Source organism: Oncorhynchus clarkii, chromosome 17 (genome assembly GCF_045791955.1).
Source record: "Oncorhynchus clarkii lewisi isolate Uvic-CL-2024 chromosome 17, UVic_Ocla_1.0, whole genome shotgun sequence".
In the NCBI taxonomy this organism is placed as follows: domain Eukaryota; kingdom Metazoa; phylum Chordata; class Actinopteri; order Salmoniformes; family Salmonidae; genus Oncorhynchus; species Oncorhynchus clarkii.
The window spans coordinates 47264784-47284014 of record NC_092163.1 but is presented as its reverse complement, the minus strand read 5'-3'; the positions used below and the strand labels follow the sequence as shown (position 1 = coordinate 47284014).

The following is a 19231-nucleotide window of genomic DNA, read 5'->3' as shown; positions in this document are numbered from 1 at the left end:
TTGGATGGACAACATGTCAGTTCATACTGAAAAAGCTTTGATTGGTTGGAGGGTGTCCTCCGGGAGTGGTCATAATTACCATGTATGTCAATGGAAGGGGGTGAGGCCACCAGCCTCCTAGGTTTTGTATTGAAGTAAATGTACCCAGAGGAGGACGGAAGCTAACTGTCCTCCGGCTACACCATGTTTCTATCCCAGACAGTGCTGTTGAAGTTACTGTAGACCTGCATTGAAAACTGTGTATTTTAACCAATTATTTGGTGACATATGAAAATAGTTTGTATAGTTTTATCTAAAAAGGATAACTTAAAAAAAACATGTTTGACAATTTTTTTAAAATTAAATTTCACTGAGGATGATCCTCTTCCTCACCTGTCCTCTGAGGAGCCTTCACTTATATATATATATACACACACATACACACAAACACAACATGTAAAGTGTTGGTCTCATGTTTCATGAGCTGAGAGAAAAGATTCCAGACATTTTCCATACACACAAAAAGCTTATTTCTCAAGAATCTGAGACCAGCCACCTGGACAGCTGATGAAACTGAGGAGTATTTCTATTAGTAATAAAGCCCTTTAGTGGGTAAAAACTCATTCTGATTGGCTGGGCCTGGCTCCCAAGTGGGTGGGCCTAGTATTACATTGTTATTGATTATTTATTGTTGGGTTTTTGAGTTTGCAAGAAAGTAATTTCACTGTGCATGTGACATTAACTTGAAACTTTGTGTGCTATTCCCATTCTTTTAAGTTTAGTTTTTGAGTATTTTACTCTTGGTTATGTGCTTCAAACAAATTAAACTATATTTTTGGTTATTTTAAATACTTTTCACAGCGGTTTAGATGGTACAATGATTCTCTACACTATATATTGCTTGTTTTGTCACAAACTGAAATTAGGCAAACTATTAGAATTTTAGGAAATGGGGGTGCGATTTCTGCATATTGCACCTTTTTTAAAAGAAAGATTCACCCATTCTGAATGTTATATTGTTTTTTTCACCTCTGAGTGATGTTCTATCGATTTCCCATTGTAATTTCATGGAAATCTGAGTTAATGCCATTCAAACAGGCAGAAATACAGCCGGTGTGATGACCAGTGGTACGAATGAAAATGTATGCAATCACTACGGCATTTCGCTCTGGATAAGAGCATCTGCTAGTTGACTAAAATGTAAATGTATTCATTTTTCAGTGGGGACCCCATTTTTTTTTTTCTGGCAACATTTCTGGTGACCCATTTTATTTTCCCACGGATTTCTTGCAACCCAACCCGACCCAAAATCGAATGACACATCAACAAATAACCTCCAATTCATTGCATTTTCATCTCTTATCAAAATGAGAAAAAAACTATAAATACATGTACTATTTTTTTTTTTTTTTTTTTAATACCACTGGCTTAAGGTGACAGAGCAGGGTCAGGCATGCTTTCACATTGTCTGCTAGAATTCTGTATGTGTGTGTGTCCATTATACCTGAGAACTCCCTGGACACTAGCCCTCTGACATTTACACATTCACACATCATTGTTCCACTGCTTCCTTACAATAACTCACAAGGACGTTTGATTAGATTTCACTTCACACAGATGAGGTAGTTTGTTATTCTAAATCAAGCTCACTGTTGTTGTTCAGATGTGCCATCTTTCACCATCCATCCAATCTCGTTTTGTTCTCACTTTTGCTGATAGGGAGTTAAGTCTCTGTTCTAAGGCACATGGCTGCTATTTAAAATTTCAATATGCTAGCTCTATCTGTATGGGTACTTACTTTCTGTGACCTTTGCGGATGAAGTGGAGAAGAGAAGGTTTAATGTAGAGTAATCCTTTTGCCCTGGTGTCAGACACTCTACCCTCAATATGCAGTAGAGTAAAACTTACCGTATGCTTCACAGTCAACAGTTTGTGAATATATTATGACACATTTTTATTTGTTTTGATGTTCAGCAGGAATTTTTTCAGCTTTCGAGCACTTTTTTTTCTTTCTTGAGGCTTGCCGAAGTTGGTGATTGGTCAACAGTAGGAATTCTTCAATTAAGTGTTTGTCATTCAACGACAGCCGACAAGTTTTCTCATGCACATTTTTTTCACTTGAGAAATACTGCACATTTTAAATTCCAGCGCTTCACTTGACTTTACTTCAAAATCCCAAGCGTGTTAGCCGTCTACGGCCATCTTAGATGTAAAATTGCGTGACCTATGAACTCTTCTGCAAAAACGTCTCAATTAATTACATATTTATTTTAACTTAGATTAATAAAGACTATATTTTGAAGAAGTGTACTGGCTACAGTGCATCAAGAGGGACAAACGCAAATACTGCAGCTTTTTTCTTGTTTTTCAAGTGAAGGTATTTTAAGGGAGGATGCGAGCACAGACATTAATTTTGCCTAGCCGAGTTCTGCTAGGAGCAAACCGAACCTATGTATGCGGATGCCTTAAGCCCCCTCACCCACACCCTAAACAAATCCCACCTTGGTGTGGTCCAGCTGGTTTGGGTGTCAGGCAGTGTGTGTACAGACACATGCATACACACAGTGCGTACAGTGTTCCCCTCCTAGCTTCCCCCTTCCCTTTTGATGTGTGCTGTGTGGATGCAGCCCCTCTTATTTTTATATATTTATTCATTCTTACCCTCTCCCTAGGCAGGGATTTGAGTCCCACTTGGCTTGCCTTCTCTTTCTCTCTCCTCACCTCGCTCTCTTTCTCAAAATAAGCAAACTGGAATCCAACTGACTGAATTGGTCACAATTAAACAGTAGGATTCTGTATCAGCAGGGTGCAGGCTGGTTTGGGGACCTAATACCACAAAAGCAAGATATTATTTTATAAAGCACATCTTCATAACAGGCAGCGTGAAGGACACCGAAAATGACCCTCTCTGGGGGTAGTCTACAAAATGTACAGTAGTGCGTTGTGTTTGGCGATCTAAGTTAGAAGAAAAAAAATCTGGATGGTTGGTTCTGGGTAAAAACATCTGCTAAATGAATAAATGTATGATGAATAGCTACACAGCAGACAACGGGGTAGTCCTATATACTTGTCATGACCGAGACACAGGCCTCTGTACCAGATAAACACTCAGAAGAACAGCTGATACTACACATGCTTGTCTTCTCTAACCTTATTACAAGATATGAAAATACATTTGGAGAGCTTATATCTATATACACTACTGGTCAAAGGTTTTAGAACACCTACTTATTCAAGGGTTTTTCTTTTCTTTTTATTATTTTCTACATTGTAGAATAATAGTGAAGACATCAAAACCATGAAATAACATATATGGAATCATGTAGTAACCAAAAAAGTGTTAAACAAATCAAAATATATTTTATATTTGAGATTCTTCAAAGTAGCCACCCTTTGCCTTGATGACAGCTTTGCACACTCTTGGCATTCTCTCAAGCAGCTTCACTTGGAATGCTTTTCCAACAGTATTGAAGGAGTTCCCACATATGCTGAGCACTTGTTGGCTGCTTTTCCTTCACTCTGCGGTCCGACTCATCCAAAACCATCTCAATTTGGTTGACGTCAGGGGATTGTGGAGGCCAGGTCAGTTCTAAATAAATAAAACAGTGTCACCAGCAAAGCACCCCCACACCATAACACCTCCTTTTCCATAAATTATGGTGGGAAATACACATGCGGCGATCATCCGTTCACCCAAACTGCGTCTCACAAAGACACTTTTTGCACCAAAGTACATTCATCTCTAGGAGACAGAATGCGTCTCCTTCCTGAGCGGTATGACAGCTGCGTGGTGTTTATACTTGCGTACTATTGTTTGTACAGATGAACGTGGTACCTTCAGGCGTTTAGAAATTGCTCCCAAGGATGAACCAGACTTGTGGAGGTCTACAAATGTTTTCTGAGGTCTTGGCTGATTTCTTTAGGTTTTTCCATGATGTCAAGCAAGGAGACACTGAGTTTGAAGGTAGGCCTTGAAATACATCCACAGGTACACCTCCAATTGACTCAAATTATGTCAATTAGTCTATCAGAAGCTTCTAAAGCCATGACATCATTTTCTGGACAGACACAGTCAACTTGGTGTATGTAAACTTCTGACCTAGTGGAATTTTGATACAGTGAATTATAAGTGAAATGATCTGTCTGTAAACAATTGTTGGAAAAATTACTTGTGTCATGCACAAAGTATATGTCCTAACCGACTTGCCAAACTACAGTTTGTTAACAAGAAATTGTGGATTGGTTGAAAAACGAGTTTTAATGACTTCAACCTACCTTCCATTTTCGAATGTATTTGGGCTGCAATCTGAGGTACAGTTAACTCTAACTTGTCATCTGCAGCAGAGGTAACTCTGGGTCTTCCTTTCCTGTAGCGGTCCTCATAAAAGCCAGTTTCTTCGTAGCGCTGGATGGTTTTTGCAACTGCACAAAGTTCTTGACTTTTTCATTATTGACTGACCTTTGTCTTAAAGTAATGATGGACTGTCATTTCTCTATGCTTATTTGAGCTGTTCTTGCCATAATATGGACTTGGTCTTTTACCAAATAGGGATATCCACCCCTACCTAGTCACAACACAACTAATTGGCTCAAACGCATTAAGAAGGAAAAAATTCCACAAATGTACTTTTAACAAGGCACACCTGGATTCCAGGTGACTACCTCTTGAAGCTGGTTAAAAGAATGCCAAGAGTGTGCAAAGCTGTCATCAAGGCAAATGGTGGCTACTTTGAAGAACATAAAATATATTTTGATTTCTTTAACACTTTTTTGGTTAGAAATATAAATAGTTTTCACATGCAAACTTTGTGTCCGAACTCAGAATCACATGTGTTTCCCACGAATAATATGGTTGCTGTGGTGGTTTTATTTTGATTTGGTGACTTTCTGCATGTATCAAAGTCCCAACAGATAGCTTGATATCAGATGGCTCCATTTAAACATAATTATTAGGGAAATTCTTCTCCTTGCAAAGCACGTAAATGTTTAAATCAAACTATATTAATCGGACTATTGATGATAATCATATTATTTTTTGCGTTTAACCGTACTCATTTAAACGCCCTGTACGGTTCCTCTGTGAGATGGAGGGAGGGGGCTGACTTATAATTCAGACAGTAGATCTCTTTATCGTAATTGAGAGGGGAGCTGTAAACCCTCATTGATTTTGTCACCAGTGTCTGTGTCCTTGTTTGTCCCTGGAGTGGCTTCATTACACCAGGATATATATCTAATATTCTTTGATTAGCTCTGACTCACTTTCTGTAGGCTACTTCGACATCTACCCTACACTCGTTTCCTCTTAATCTCACTATCTCACTCTCTCTTAATTAACCACTTTGGGTGGGGACTCAGTGTGTCTTGTCTTGTTAATCAGATGACTTGTCTTGATTACCCCCCAGGGATGATGTGATACAGGGGAATCCCACCCCTCAACTGGGAGACAGAGAAACCCCCCCCCCCCCCCAAGCAGAGACAAACTGTTCTGGGGTCAGAAGTAGTAGTGGGGGGGGATGCAGAAGAGGGCCAGCCATACTGTAGAATGAGGGAAGTGTGATGATTACATTTTTCACACAGTTTTATCACACAAACACACACACGCACATGTTTAGTGTGTGCTAGCACTATACAAACATTATGATGAAACCAAATTTGCTGACGGGTGTGTTTTTGTTGGTATGAAGCCGTTGTGAAAGGGAAGTGAGCTTGTCGTTTTTGGCTTTGTGTTGTTAGGGCTTTTGTTTGTCTGAGTCGGTCCACATGAGGAACAGTGTTTTGCAAAGGTCTTATTATTGCAGTTCTTCCTACTGTAATGCACAAACCATAGGTGCTGATTGATTGCTGATCATGGAGCGTCAGAACTATCATCCTATTACACTAAAAAGATCTCTATCCATAACAGTTGTGTGTTATTGTATCTGATGTTCATTCTCAAACTGATGATTCACCTGTTCTGGGGGACATTTGCTGATCTAAACTAGGTTTCCATCCAACTTTTTTTATGCAAGTAAATTGCGTGGGATGAAATGTCACGACCGGCCTGATGGAAACAGCACATTTTGTCAGTAAACTTTCCAAATGTCGACAAACAATATACGCTAGACAAGGTGGGATCTTTTTGTATCTGTAAAATTAATTATGCGAGAAATGGAAGTGTAAACCCCTTTTTATACACAAATATTGATATAGTAACGTTTCGAAGTAAACTTGGAATCACGCTATGATATGGTGTGTGTGATCCTCCCACTACGACATGGAAAAGCATGCAGTTTATTAGGCTACAGTTTAAATTATGATAAGTTATGATGAACTTCACATGGTTGTGAAAGTGCAAGGTGATGAGCTTGATGCTCCTTTCCAATAGATATTGAGGGTCTTATTCTGGTGACATGATAATCGATGCTTGGCTACCGTTTGACAAATAAACATTTTCTAGTTCTCATACATAATAATCTCATCATGTAGTAAGTAGCCTAACCACACTGTATCTGCTAGCTGTTGGCTAGAGCACACGTGCTAAGACCAGAATGTGCACATTCGCTATATAAAGCAACATTTGTTGTGACAAAATCATCGGTAGAGTTGAAAATGCAATGAAAACCCATTTAACTTGTACTTATTCAGTACATGGGAATTTAACCACAAGTTATTTTATGTGCACCTCATCATCATGCACAGCCTTTTTTTATCTGCAACAAGTTAATTAGATGGAAACACATCTCTGATGGGAAAATGCGCGTATTGTTTTTATGCAGATTTTTGAATATTCGCATGAAAATCTGTCACCAATTGGACGGAAACCTAGAAATATTTTATTGGCCATACCTAATTGTCGATGTAGCCTAGATTTACATGATGGATGGCTCATACATGGTGAGCTCTGGGATTCCAGTAGATGGCAGCTGATTTAAAGCTTATCTTGAGGCATGTGGCTGAATGCTTCAGTAATGACTCAGTGGGGGTGTGTCGGAACAAGTGTATGGGTAATGGAGCTTATTGAGCCAGCTACAGTGACTAGCGTCAGAACCAGGGCCACACCGTGAATGTGGCCCAAATAGCACACAATTCCATATAGTGTACTACTTTTGACCAAACCGCTATGGGCCCATGCCAAAAGTAGTGTACTAGAAAGAGAATAGGGTGCTATTTGGGATGTACAATATACGTCTGAGCCACGTAGTTGAATTAGCCGCTCAGGCTAGGAACCCTTTAGCTTGGCTAAATGTGTATTTTCCAATAAGAGGCTATTCACTGCCTCCCTTGGGGCCATGAAGACAGCCAGCCATGTCGGGGTGCCATGTTGATGACACACGCTATTTGACTGAGTAGTGTAGGGGGTTTTCAAGTCTTGTTTTTAATGCAAGAGCTTTGTTGACCCTGCCAGACAGTTGGGTATTAAAACAGGCTCTGTTTGCCCCTTGAGTAGTGAGAGACGAACCACAATACAAAGTCAACAGTGTGTAATGAAGAGGACCTTTTTGAGGACAACACTAGTCACACGCTAACCGTATAGGGGAGACAAAACAAGCATTTTTTTAACTCTTCAAGAACAGAAAATGTTTGAGTTTATAAACATCTACTGGGCTTCTTCTTTTAACTAACGTAAACTCACCCCATTCCGTACAAATGTGCGCAACCGCGACATTCAAACGAGGCTGCAAAGAGAACGAATGGGACTGTAGCGACTGTGTTGACTTCAAAATCGGGGGTGTGAACTACGTTTCTATTCAAGCGTTGATCGACATGGTAATGGATCTATAGTATTGGAGAAAAGTAGAAAAAAACTGCCCCTCCATTACATCGTGACGTGTCATGCCGTAACGTACAGCACGCATAAAGCAACTATTTCTGTCTTACAACCTCTCTCCACCAGGTGTAGCACTTCTCTCATCCTTTAAAAACAAGAAATGGACAGTGCGTCATCACTGCAAGCATCGTGACTCTGAAAGCCGCTGTTTACTTCTGAAGATCGCTTTAGCACCGCACTAAAAACCCGATTCAAATTCGACACAAAACTTCAAATAGGTATGTAATGACACTTTATATAAACTCTTTAAAGTGTTTTATTTATATTTTAGAGGCGATAAGGTGATAAGTTGGACAGATCGAGTGAAAAAAAGTTTTTCCACACGTTATCTGTCCTTCTCACTATCACGCATTAGTTTAGCTTCCCCACCCGCCATTTCTACAAAGACCCGATGGAGCTCATTGCCTTGTTGAATTATGCAGAAACGGGCAGCGTGGAGCTCATGTCATTGATTTTGTTGGAAAGGGGAGAAATTGTGCTTTACAATGGTATTGACATTAAGTATTAAGTATTACGTTTTTGGGGCGATAAAGTAAGGTCAATTGTACGAACCAAGGCGATGTACAAAAGTGAGTGTGTTTACGTTACAAAGCCTCAAAGTAAAACAAAGTAAAACATTTCCCATCTGACCCCACTTTTCACTTTTCACCACAGGGAAGGAAATGGATAGAGGGTGATCTAAGAATGGTCCGGCTCTAAGGGCTCGAACACACCAATTGCGAACCTATTTTATATGTAGAATCACTGAAAATGTCGGCAGTCAGAAGTCAACAGCGCACTGAACGATCGGAAGACAAATGGGAGATCCACATTTGGTGAGATCTGTACGACCCTTAAGACATCTTACTTTCTCTCCTTGTTCTTTCATCTCAACATACACTACCATTCAAAAGTTTGGGGTCACTTAGAAATGTCCTTGTATTTTAAAGAAAAGCTTCTTTTTTTTCTCCAATAAAATAACATCAAATTAACCTGAAATAGTGTAGATATTGTTAATGTTGTAAATAACTATTGTAGCTGGAAACAGCTGTTTTAAAAAAAATAGAAAAGGAACATCTACATAGGCGTACAGAGGCCCATTATCAGCAACCATCACTCCTGTGTTCCAATGGCACGTTGTTTGCTAATCCAAGTTTATAATTTTAAAAGGCTAATTTATCATTAGAAAACCCTTTTGTAATTATATTAGCACACCTGAAAACTGTGGTGCTGATTGAAGAAGCAATAAAACTGGCCTTCTTTAGACTAGCTGAGTATCTGAAGCATCAGCATTTGTGGGTTCAATTACAGGCCCAAAATGGCCAGAAACAAAGACCTTTCTTCTGAAACTTGTCAGTCTATACTTGTTCTGAGAAATGAAGGCTATTTCCGGGCGAAAAATTGCCAACAAACGGAAGATCTCGTACAACGCTGTGCACTACTCCCTTCACAGAACAGCGCAAACTGGCTCTAACCAGAATAGAAAGAGTGGGAGGTCCCGGTGCACAACTGAGCAAGAGGGACAAGTACATTAGAGTGTCTAGTTTGAGAAACAGATGCCTCAACATTAGCACTGTCTACACTGTATTTCTGATCAATTTGATGTTATTTTAATGGAGAAAAAAATGTGTTTTTCTTTCAAACAAGGACATTTCTAAGTGACCCCCAACCTTTGAACGGAAGTGTACCTCATGGACTGTAAATCAATGCCAAGATTCCAACCCACTATGCTGTCTGACAACAGGACCAAAAGAGGGTCACAGTAGAATAAATTGTCTTTACAGGAAATTTAATCTTTATAGGAGAGCGTATGTAAGTGTGGTATGTCAGTTTAAGTGAAAGGTAGATTCCAAACATTGTGAATACTATAGTATCTATACTATACTATAGTCAATTCCCTATTTTACATAGTATGTTGTTGTTCCTTGGGAGGCGAAAAGGGCAGTCTTGTGGTGGGTGGATGGGTGGGTGTGACAGCAGCAGGGTGGGCCCAGTAGTCAGGACCACAGAGTACTAATGAATACCCAGCATTCCAGAGCTGTAATTAGGTTATAATGTCAGTCGGACACACACACACACACACACACACACACACACTTATTAGGGTAAAGATGGTGGCAGGTTGTAGCCACCTGTCTTGGTGTGACGACACATGTCTCTACATCAGTCTAATTCCATCTCTGCACCCTCCACGTATGGTGCATGGAAAAACACTCTGCGGCCGGCAGCTCTCATAAAACACAATCACCTTTCACCCCTTTAGTTATTAATATATAAGGTCATTGATAGCATTAGATTCTGTAACCATATTTCATATTTTAATAGATCTCAAATAAAAAATAATCTGGCGGTTACTCAATAGATGAGACTTAGTTTAATCTACAATCGTAGTGTAGGAAACCTTCACGCCCCTCCCCTTCAGTTTTATAATTCCTCTTATTCCTGACAGAATAAAACGAAACATTTGACATTATCGATTCTCAGTTAGGAGTGCTCTACTTCCCCATTAATTTCATTGTGTGACTTTTTTGACTGCAGACTCGTTTTCAGGGGCTGGAAATCCTCTTAACTGTCAGCTCCCTACCCCCATCACCCCCCCCCCCCCCCCCCCCCCCCTGTCCCTCCTCCTGTACAGCTCAAATGTCTGTGGAGCTGAGCGGATGCACTGTACGCTCCCCTCCCCAGGCTTTGTCTATAGGCTAACACTGTTCCCTTTTGGAAACAATATCCCCTTTTTGTCTTTCTATGACATCCCCTCCATCCCTCGCTCCTCTGCTCCATCTCAGCCAGCTAGCAACTACAGAGTTAATTCTGGGCACAAGGAGAGGAGGAGGTGGAGCGCACGTGGGCTCGTCCACAGCTGTTGTAGTGTAGTAGCCTGGGTTTGTCTGAGTGGAGGAGGGCTTAACTCTCTTTCACTCGCTCTACCCCTTCCTCTGTCTATTACAGTACATGCTCTTATGTGCTTTAGCTCTGGCTAGTGTGCTCGCTCTCTCACTCACACACTCTCTCTCTCTCTCTCTCTCTCTGCTCGGCCTCTGGAACAATGACAGTCGCTACTGCAGACACACACAATATGCCAGCGTTGCTGCTGCTACCACTGCTACTGCTGCACTAGGATGGCCCTGACGTCTCAGCACTGAGCCTCAGATAGAGAGAGTTCTAGAGACGACGCACATCCTTTACCTTCTCCTCTGCCTCTTCTCTTGGAGGGGAGAGAGGCTGTAACTGCAGCACGAGGCTGGCCCAGCTGACACTGGGACTAGGAGCAGTGACTGGCTGGCAGAGGCGCTATGTGCATGGAACATTTTCTCATTACCGTATGTTCATAGGGTTTATTCCATATTGATCCCAGACATTCCCCACACAGGAGCTCTGGAACGTCTAGGATGCTGTGACAGGGTGCTTTCATTATGAGGTGATGATCAGGGAAGAGTGGAGATGAACTGGAAGAAAGGAGGGATGCTATTTTTTGCCAGAGATCTGTAAATGCGGAGCTCTGTCGACGTGGGCTGGTGTGCTTTGTTTATCGTGTGAGTATTTATTTTGTGTATTTTCAGAAGATGGTGGCCTACTTATTTTGTGCATAATGTGTTCTTCTTTGTGCACATTTGTGTATGTGGACTGTATGCATGTGGATGTGTTTATTAGATCATGTGTGTGTTGTAGCTAATTTTTGCATGCAGAATGTGTGTGTCAGTGTACACGTTTGCATGTGTACGCAATAGCATTTAGGTTAATATTTGTATATGCTTTCTCTCTGTGTCTGTGTGTGTATGGTTGTTTTTTCTCTCTGTGTCTAATTTTGTCAGCGGGCTGCTAATCCCCTGGCTGGCAGGCTTTTGCCTGGGTTGTTGTGGCGGGCGGTGATCAGAAGCTCTCTACATGATGACGGGGGAGGGGGAGCAGGATGAAACAGCTGGGCTGCTGTGGAAATGGGTGCGTGACCGGGAGTCACCCGTTGGCATGGATCAGCTACTAGCCCCAAATACTCAACTTGGCGTAGTCATAACCAGTTGCCCGCAGGAGGAGTAACCCATATTTGGGGCATTGGGAAGGGGGCACTGCAGGCTTCATTTGATGTTTCTGTTCTACTTAGTCAGCAGAATTATATTATAATGTGCGTAAGATGTTTCAACAAAGCTTAAAGCAACTGTTTATAGAGTAGAATGGGCTTTGGCATTCTTATCCTACACTACACACATTACAATTTGTGCCAGTTGCAGCTCTGACATGACTGTACTTAGAGGAATATGGGCAAAACAGCGAAAAGAGGCTCCTATACCAATATCACCCCCGCGCCATGACCCTATACCAATATCACCCCCGCGCCATGACCCTATACCAATACCACCCCGCGCCATGACCCTATACCAATATCACCCCCGCGCCATGACCCTATACCAATATCACCCCGTGCCATGACCCTATACCAATATCACCCCGTGCCATGACCCTATACCAATATCACCCCCGCGCCATGACCCTATACCAATGTCACCCCCGCGCCATGACCCTATACCAATATCACCCCCGCGCCATGACCCTATACCAATATCACCCCCGCGCCATGACCCTATACCAATATCACCCCCGCGCCATGACCCTATACCAATACCACCCCCCCGCCATGACCCTATACCAATACCACCCCCTCGCCATGACCCTATACCAATATCACCCCCGCGCCATGACCCTATACCAATATCACCCCCGCGCCATGACCCTATACCAATATCACCCCCGCGCCATGACCCTATACCAATATCACCCCCGCGCCATGACCCTATACCAATATGACCCCCGCGCCATGACCCTATACCAATATCACCCCCGCGCCATGACCCTATACCAATATCACCCCCGCGCCATGACCCTATACCAATATCACCCCCCGCGCCTTGACCCTATACCAATATCACCCCCCGCGCCATGACCCTATACCAAGCTCTATCATGATCTTCCCGTATGTGTATTTCTCTTTGTTAAAAACACTGGATTGTTTGTTTAACCAGTGTTGTGTTGTGGGTGGGCCTTCATACTGCTAAACTGTAATAAGCCCTGGGGAAGTGATACACTGGTGTGTAGACATAAGGCTTAGCAATGAGGGTGGTGTTTGAGTGCATGTGTGTTTGTGTGTGCCTCAACTCCTCCAGACTGAAGGGTTTTGAACACATAACTTCTCGATTCTCACTAGGTATTGAGTGCTAAATTGTTTTAATAGCTGGACTAGTTAGTGCTTGCTGTTCTTTTACAAAGAACAAAGGCCAAGTGTGCGTCCCAAATGGCACTATGGGCTCTGGTCAAAAGTAGTGCACTGTAAAGGGAATACTAGGGTGCCATTTGGGACATACACTATATTGATTTGTTGTTCTGGTCTGGTCTCCTCAAATGTGAGACCCAGTCCACAGTATTTTATCCCTTTTCAGGAGTCCTCTAAGCACGCGGTATTCATGCCAGATGGCTGGCCAGTGTTGGGTATGTATGCCATGCAGTTGGGGGATGTTCAAAGAGCTAGACATCTCACCGTGACCGTGACTTTGAGGACACGTCTGTAACTCATCTTGTCAGCAGAGTTTGATGCCTCAAAAAACAGCCAACCAACCTTCACAGAGACAGAAGGGCTCAAAAGAGCCTAAAAACCTTGAATGAGTGGTGAATTTACAACACTCTCACGAAGCTTCTAAAACATCTCTTGGTGAAGTCAGGACACAGTGGGTCCTCCACTAAAGTACAGACAGATGCTGTTTCTGTTGATAAGCTAGTCTGAGGTATTTGAGGTTATGTCTCATTAATGACCGACGGGGTCTGGTTTTTATAGCTCCTCAGCTGCCCCAGCCTATGTTTTGTTCTGCTCCGCTACGCTCGGTTGGGTGAATTTGCTGACTACTGCAATGTCACAGCACTGACTCAGTCAGACAGAGGCTGTAACTCTCAGGAGCTCAAACTCTAAGGAGTTTTTGAGGTAAAGTTGATCAAGATGGGGGAGCTTTAGACACGGGCCCTGTAATGTATTTCAATATGGTTGAAATAGGCCTATAGCCTACTGTTTATATTTGAATGCAGTCACCTCGGTTTTCATACGTCACTTGTTTGCATCAATTGCAAAGACATTGGCAACTTTGTAACTTTTTTCTGAAGTTACCGGCGGTCACAGAGCGATGAATAAACCATGTGATTCTATGTTTAGCTGAAATCTGTGTATAAATCTGTGTATAAAGTGACGCGGGAGGGCAAATCAACAGAGAAACATGGATGTGGGGGTTGTCTGTCCTTGTGCCCATCAGAGTTGGCAAAGAGGAAAGAGAGGGGGGTGTTGATGAGTGATGTCTGAGGGGTCTTTGATAAGATTGTAATTCTTTGTTAATGTTGGCCTCTGTTTTTAGTTTAAAGACGGGAAGGATTTAGTGTTTTCCAGACTTTGCAGTTCACCCTGTGACTTACAGCAAACAGACACAGCTCTTTTATTGCAGTAGTAATGGATAGGGTTTTCTTAAAACGCTTGGATAACTTTTTTCCCTGTAGCTGTACAGTTCGGACTCAGTTCTTCTATGCCCTTTCCAGGAGTTTCTCCCGCTGTCATGACAAATTCATTTCAACAGATGGCTTGGCTTATTTTGGAGAACGTGCAGAATTCTTACCCTGCCATGTTCAAAGGGCCCTTGGATCAAATGTGTTATTGTTTGACTGATTGATTGTTTAATCTGCTCTATTTTTAACCCCTATAAGCACCTGATTTTAATCTGTAAACCACAGCTCCGATCACTCCCTCTCCCTTTCCACCCACCCGAAACACGATTAATTAACGATGGCATATATTTGAGTTGTTTTGATGAGCTAATTATAGTGGAATGGGACTTATCATGCATGGGAGTGTGGATTAATATTCTAGTTTCTGTGATCGTACCCTAACCCAGTCTTTTAGGAAAAGGAGAGCTCCCAAGGCGGGTTGGGGTGGGGTGGGGGGTGGGGGCTCTTGGCAGGAGCTTAGAAATGCCCTCGAGGGTAGAATTCTTTTTGATTTGCGTTCAGACGGGGTAGTCAAATCCACCTCCCCACCCCCACAATTTACACCTCTGTCTGCATCTCTATATTGGTATATATCTCTTTCTTCTTACTCCCGTTTTCTTTTCTCCTGTTATACCACTTTCTCTCCTCCAATTCTGTCATGACACCTTTTTCTCCCCGTCGTCATTTCTGTGTATATTGGGTGCATTCGGAAAGTATTCAGACCCCTTTTTCCACATTTTGTTACATTACAGCCGTATTCTAAAATTGATTAAATAAAGGCAGATCGTCATCAATCTACACACAATACCCCATAATGACAAAGCAAAAACAGGTTTAGACATTCAGACCCCTTGATACGAGACTCGATATTGAGCTCCGGTGCATCCTGTTTCCATTGATCATCCTTCAGATGTTTCTACAACTTGATTGCAGTCCACCTGTGGTAAATTCAATTGATTGCACATGATTTGGAATGGCACACACCTGTCTATAGCGCCAAGACAAGATTGTCTTGAACCCAATTGTAGTTTGCCAAAAGGCACCTAAAGACTCTAGGACCATGAGAAACAAGATTCTCTGGTCTGATGAAACCAAGATTGAACCCTTTGTCCTCAGTGCCAAACGTCACATCTTGAGGAAACCTGGCAGCATCATGCTGTAGGGATGTTTTTCAGCAGCAGGGACTGGGAGACTAGTCAGGATCGAGGGAAAGATGAAGACCTGCTCCATAGTGCTCAGGACCTCAGACTGGGGGTGAAGGTTCACCTTCCAACAGGACAAGGACCCTAAGCACACAGCCAATACAACGCAGGAGTGGCTTTGGGACAAGTCTCTGAATGTCCTTGAGTGGCCCAGCCAGAGCCCAGACTCAATCGAACATCTCTGGTGAGACCTGAAAATAGCTGTGCAGCGACACTTCCCATCCAACCTGACAGAGCTTGAGAGGATCTGCAGAGAAGAATGGGAGAAACTCCCTAAATACAGCTGAGCCAACTTTGTAGCAATTTTTTTCAACTTGTTTTAAGGGTATTGTGTGTAGATTGATGAGGGGAAAAAACAATTTCATCAATTTTAAAATTAGGCTGTAACTTAACAATGTGGAAAAAGTCAAGGGGTCTGAATAATTTTCGAATGCACTGTATAATGAAGAAAATATAAACGCAATGTAAAATGTTGGTCCCCTGTTTTATGAGCTGAAATAAAAGATCCCAGAAAATGTTAATATGCACATTAAAAAGCGTATTTTGTGCACAAATTTGTTTACATCCCTGTTAGTGAGCATTTATCCTTTGCCGAGATAATCCATCCACCTGACAGGTGTGGCATATCAAGAAGCTGATTAAACAGCATTATCATTACACAGGTGAACTTTGTGCTGGGGACAATAAAAGGCCACTCTCAAATGTGCAGTTTTGTCACACAACACACTGCCACAGATGTCTCAAGTTTTGCTTTTGCTAGATAATTTAATATGAATTTCTCTACCATAATACAGCTCGATGTTGTTTTAGAGAATTTGACAGTACGTCCAACTGGCTTCACAACACAACCGCAGACCACATGTAACCACGTCAGCCCAGAACTTCCACATCAGACGATCCCACAGGTGAAGAAGCCCAAAGGGGTGCTTGGTGCTGAGGAGTATTTCTGTCTCTAATAAAGTACTTTTGTGGGGAAAAACTCATTCTGATTGGCTGGGCCTTGCTCACAAGTGGGTGGGCCTCTGCCCTCCCATGTCCACCCATGGCTGCGCCCCTGCCCAGTCATGTGAAATCCATAGATTAGGGCCAAATGTATTTAAATGTATTGATTTCCTTATGAACTGTAACCCAGTAAAATCATTGACATTGTTGCGTGTTGCGTTTTTATATTTTTGTTCAGTATATCTTTCTTTATGCCTCTTTCTTTTTGTGTGTTGACTCCACATACCCACTCTCCAAAAAACCTACCTGCGAACCCACTGAGCCTCCATCTCTGATGCCCACTCCTGGCAGACAATTGTGGAATTACCCTCCCTGATACTCACGCTGAAATAACGTCCTGCCGCCTGCTTACCCCCCTTCCACAGCCTCCAGGTGCACAGTGACACAGAGTGGTTTAAGTCTCTCTAGCCCCAACGCTGCGGCGGCTGGTGGTGAAGTCAGGCCTCATAGGTCTGGTCCTCATTCCGATGCTTTGTCTGCTGACTCCTCAGGGCATTTTATCATTGGAGTGATTCACAGGATCCCGGCATTGGGTTCAGCCCATATATTGTCTTGTTCACCATCGAAACCTGGCACGTGAGGCTATAGCCTAACCCTAGCAATTAGTGTCTGTAGTCATAAGACGAGTCTCCATTCACTGTAGAGTTTACCTTGTAGATCAGAGATTAGATAGGTTATACGTACGGCCCACTGTAGTGAGAGCACTGTTATTAGGTTATCTACTGAAAGATGTAGCCTCACATTCTGCTGCATAGATAGATCAGTATTATTCAATTATGTTATAAGCATCTTTGCTGTGTCTATTTTTTTTCTGTGTGGTGGATTATCTTTGTTAGGTTTGAAGGAAGACAGCCGGGGATGATAAAACAACACCATGTCCATCACAATCTCTTTTTTTTTTTACCTTCTCTGCCCCAAACAGAAGGCATTCCTCTAGCATGGGAGGTGGTGGGGGTTAACAGTAATGTCTGGGAGGCAGCAGCTGATGTCAAGACTGAGACAGTTTTTAAGGGGCTCTTCTGAAGCACCTGTTTGGTGGTGTGAAAACACATCCCACCTGGCAGCGCCAGCCCTGCCTGTCTGTGCTTTCTAGAGAGGGGAACTCTGGGAGGATAGGGCAGATGCTCTCAAATGCTTATCTAACTGTAAACGTTGGCACCTGAAGGGGTCCAAGGGAGTCCAGGGGAGAATGAGATGGGGAACTGCCTGTCAGAAGTGACATGGGACGGACAGTGAGAGGAACAGGGTGTGGAGAGGGGGAGAGGACGAAAATGCCTGCCAAGAATCTTTCACTGCAGAGTTTGTTGTTTTTTTAGTCTTCCTTCGTTTCTCACTTTTCACTCTGATCTATCAGCTTTCACTCTGGTGATGAATCAGCTTTTCGCTCTCAGTAGGTAATATAAGCTTCCATATTGGGCTATGTTTTATGTCAACAAATTCTTCTAAGGCTGTGCATTCCATCAGGCCGACGCCTAAACATCCGATCCGCTCCCAATCAGATCTCAAACCGCAACAATCTCTAAACTTACCCCACATAACCATTAGTAGACTAACCACTTGGAATTCAGCTCTGCTGGTTTATCGCAAACCCTGAGCTTTGAATTAGGTACAGGGTTTGAGCTAGTGAGAAACAATGCATTGTAGTGTCCTGGTTTACCATCTGAGGTACTATCAGTTCATGACCCTATCTCATATGAACTCATTACAAATCCCATAGTGGGGAATGGGAATGAGCTTTATTGCTAGAAGGTTTTTATTTTAAAAGGTGGACGAAATGGTTAAAGATGTAACACGTTATATCTGGTGATTTGGAAATGCCAGACAGGGCTAGCATAAACGGGAGGGTCAGTTTAAGTGAACCTAATGTCACATAGTGTCTTGTCTTTGTAGTTTGGATGCAGTTGTTTATCTGTAGGGTTGGATAGAGAATGTTTTGCAGGTTTATTTGGAAAGGGTGCTGGAAATGTCAATGAAGTGGACTGGCTGGTATAGACTGTTTTTGGTTTGTCTTGTGTCACATCTAAGTGCCACATGCTATGGCAAATGCTTAAAGAGGATGGCTGCGAAAATAGTGAAAGAATGTTTAGCATTACATTTTGGGGGATTACAATGTTGTTTTTTGGTGTGTTTTTCTTCCCTGGAAGATGTATGTTAAACTAAATCGTTAACTCGGGGGAGACCGTGAGACTAAAGTTTTGTCCTTTTTTATGTGTTTCTCAGGTAAATTGTGGAGCTGGCCTGAAGGGCATCATAACTAAACTTGTCCTTTCTGCACATTGTAGATCCAGCCTGACAGGTGGGTACCCCCTCCTACACACACACACACACACTCACTCACTCACTCACTCACTCATCACCATGAGTCTATTTTAGTCATTTTTGAACCATTATTTGAATTCTTAGCTGAATCAAAACCCAACCCCTAAGCTCTATCACGTCAACAGACCGACGTCATCACGAAATAGAAGAGAAAAGCACTGATCTGCAGACCGATAGGAAAAGGTGAAGGAACACTCAAAATGTCAATGTTGTTCCCTTTTACCTTTCATGTGACTTTGTGAAAATTACCCCCTAACTACGCAAGTCTGATTATACAACTGCCCTGTTTATTTTGGATTGTCAGAAAGAGGGATACATGGGAGAGGAGAGGCTGCAGCGGCGGCAGTGTATTGATCTAAGCCGGCATGTGGCACCCATCACATGTCCCTGAGAGTGCTCTCTGTCTGACTCTTTGGCCTCTCTGGGTGCATCC

General features: G+C 42.5%; 1 protein-coding gene across 2 annotated transcripts in view; it reads left to right on the top strand.

Moving 5' to 3' along the window:
• The window catches only part of LOC139370989 (nck-associated protein 5-like), a 110108-nt gene that overhangs the window by 54099 nt on the left and 36778 nt on the right, over positions 1-19231 (top strand). The window contains exons 1-2 of one of the 2 annotated variants that reach the window (XM_071110946.1): positions 11226-11298; positions 18700-18775. The gene's annotated coding sequence lies outside the window, so the exon portion shown is untranslated. Of the gene's footprint in view, positions 1-11225; positions 11299-18699; positions 18776-19231 lie in introns of those variants that run through there. The other variant, XM_071110945.1, reaches the window with a different exon arrangement.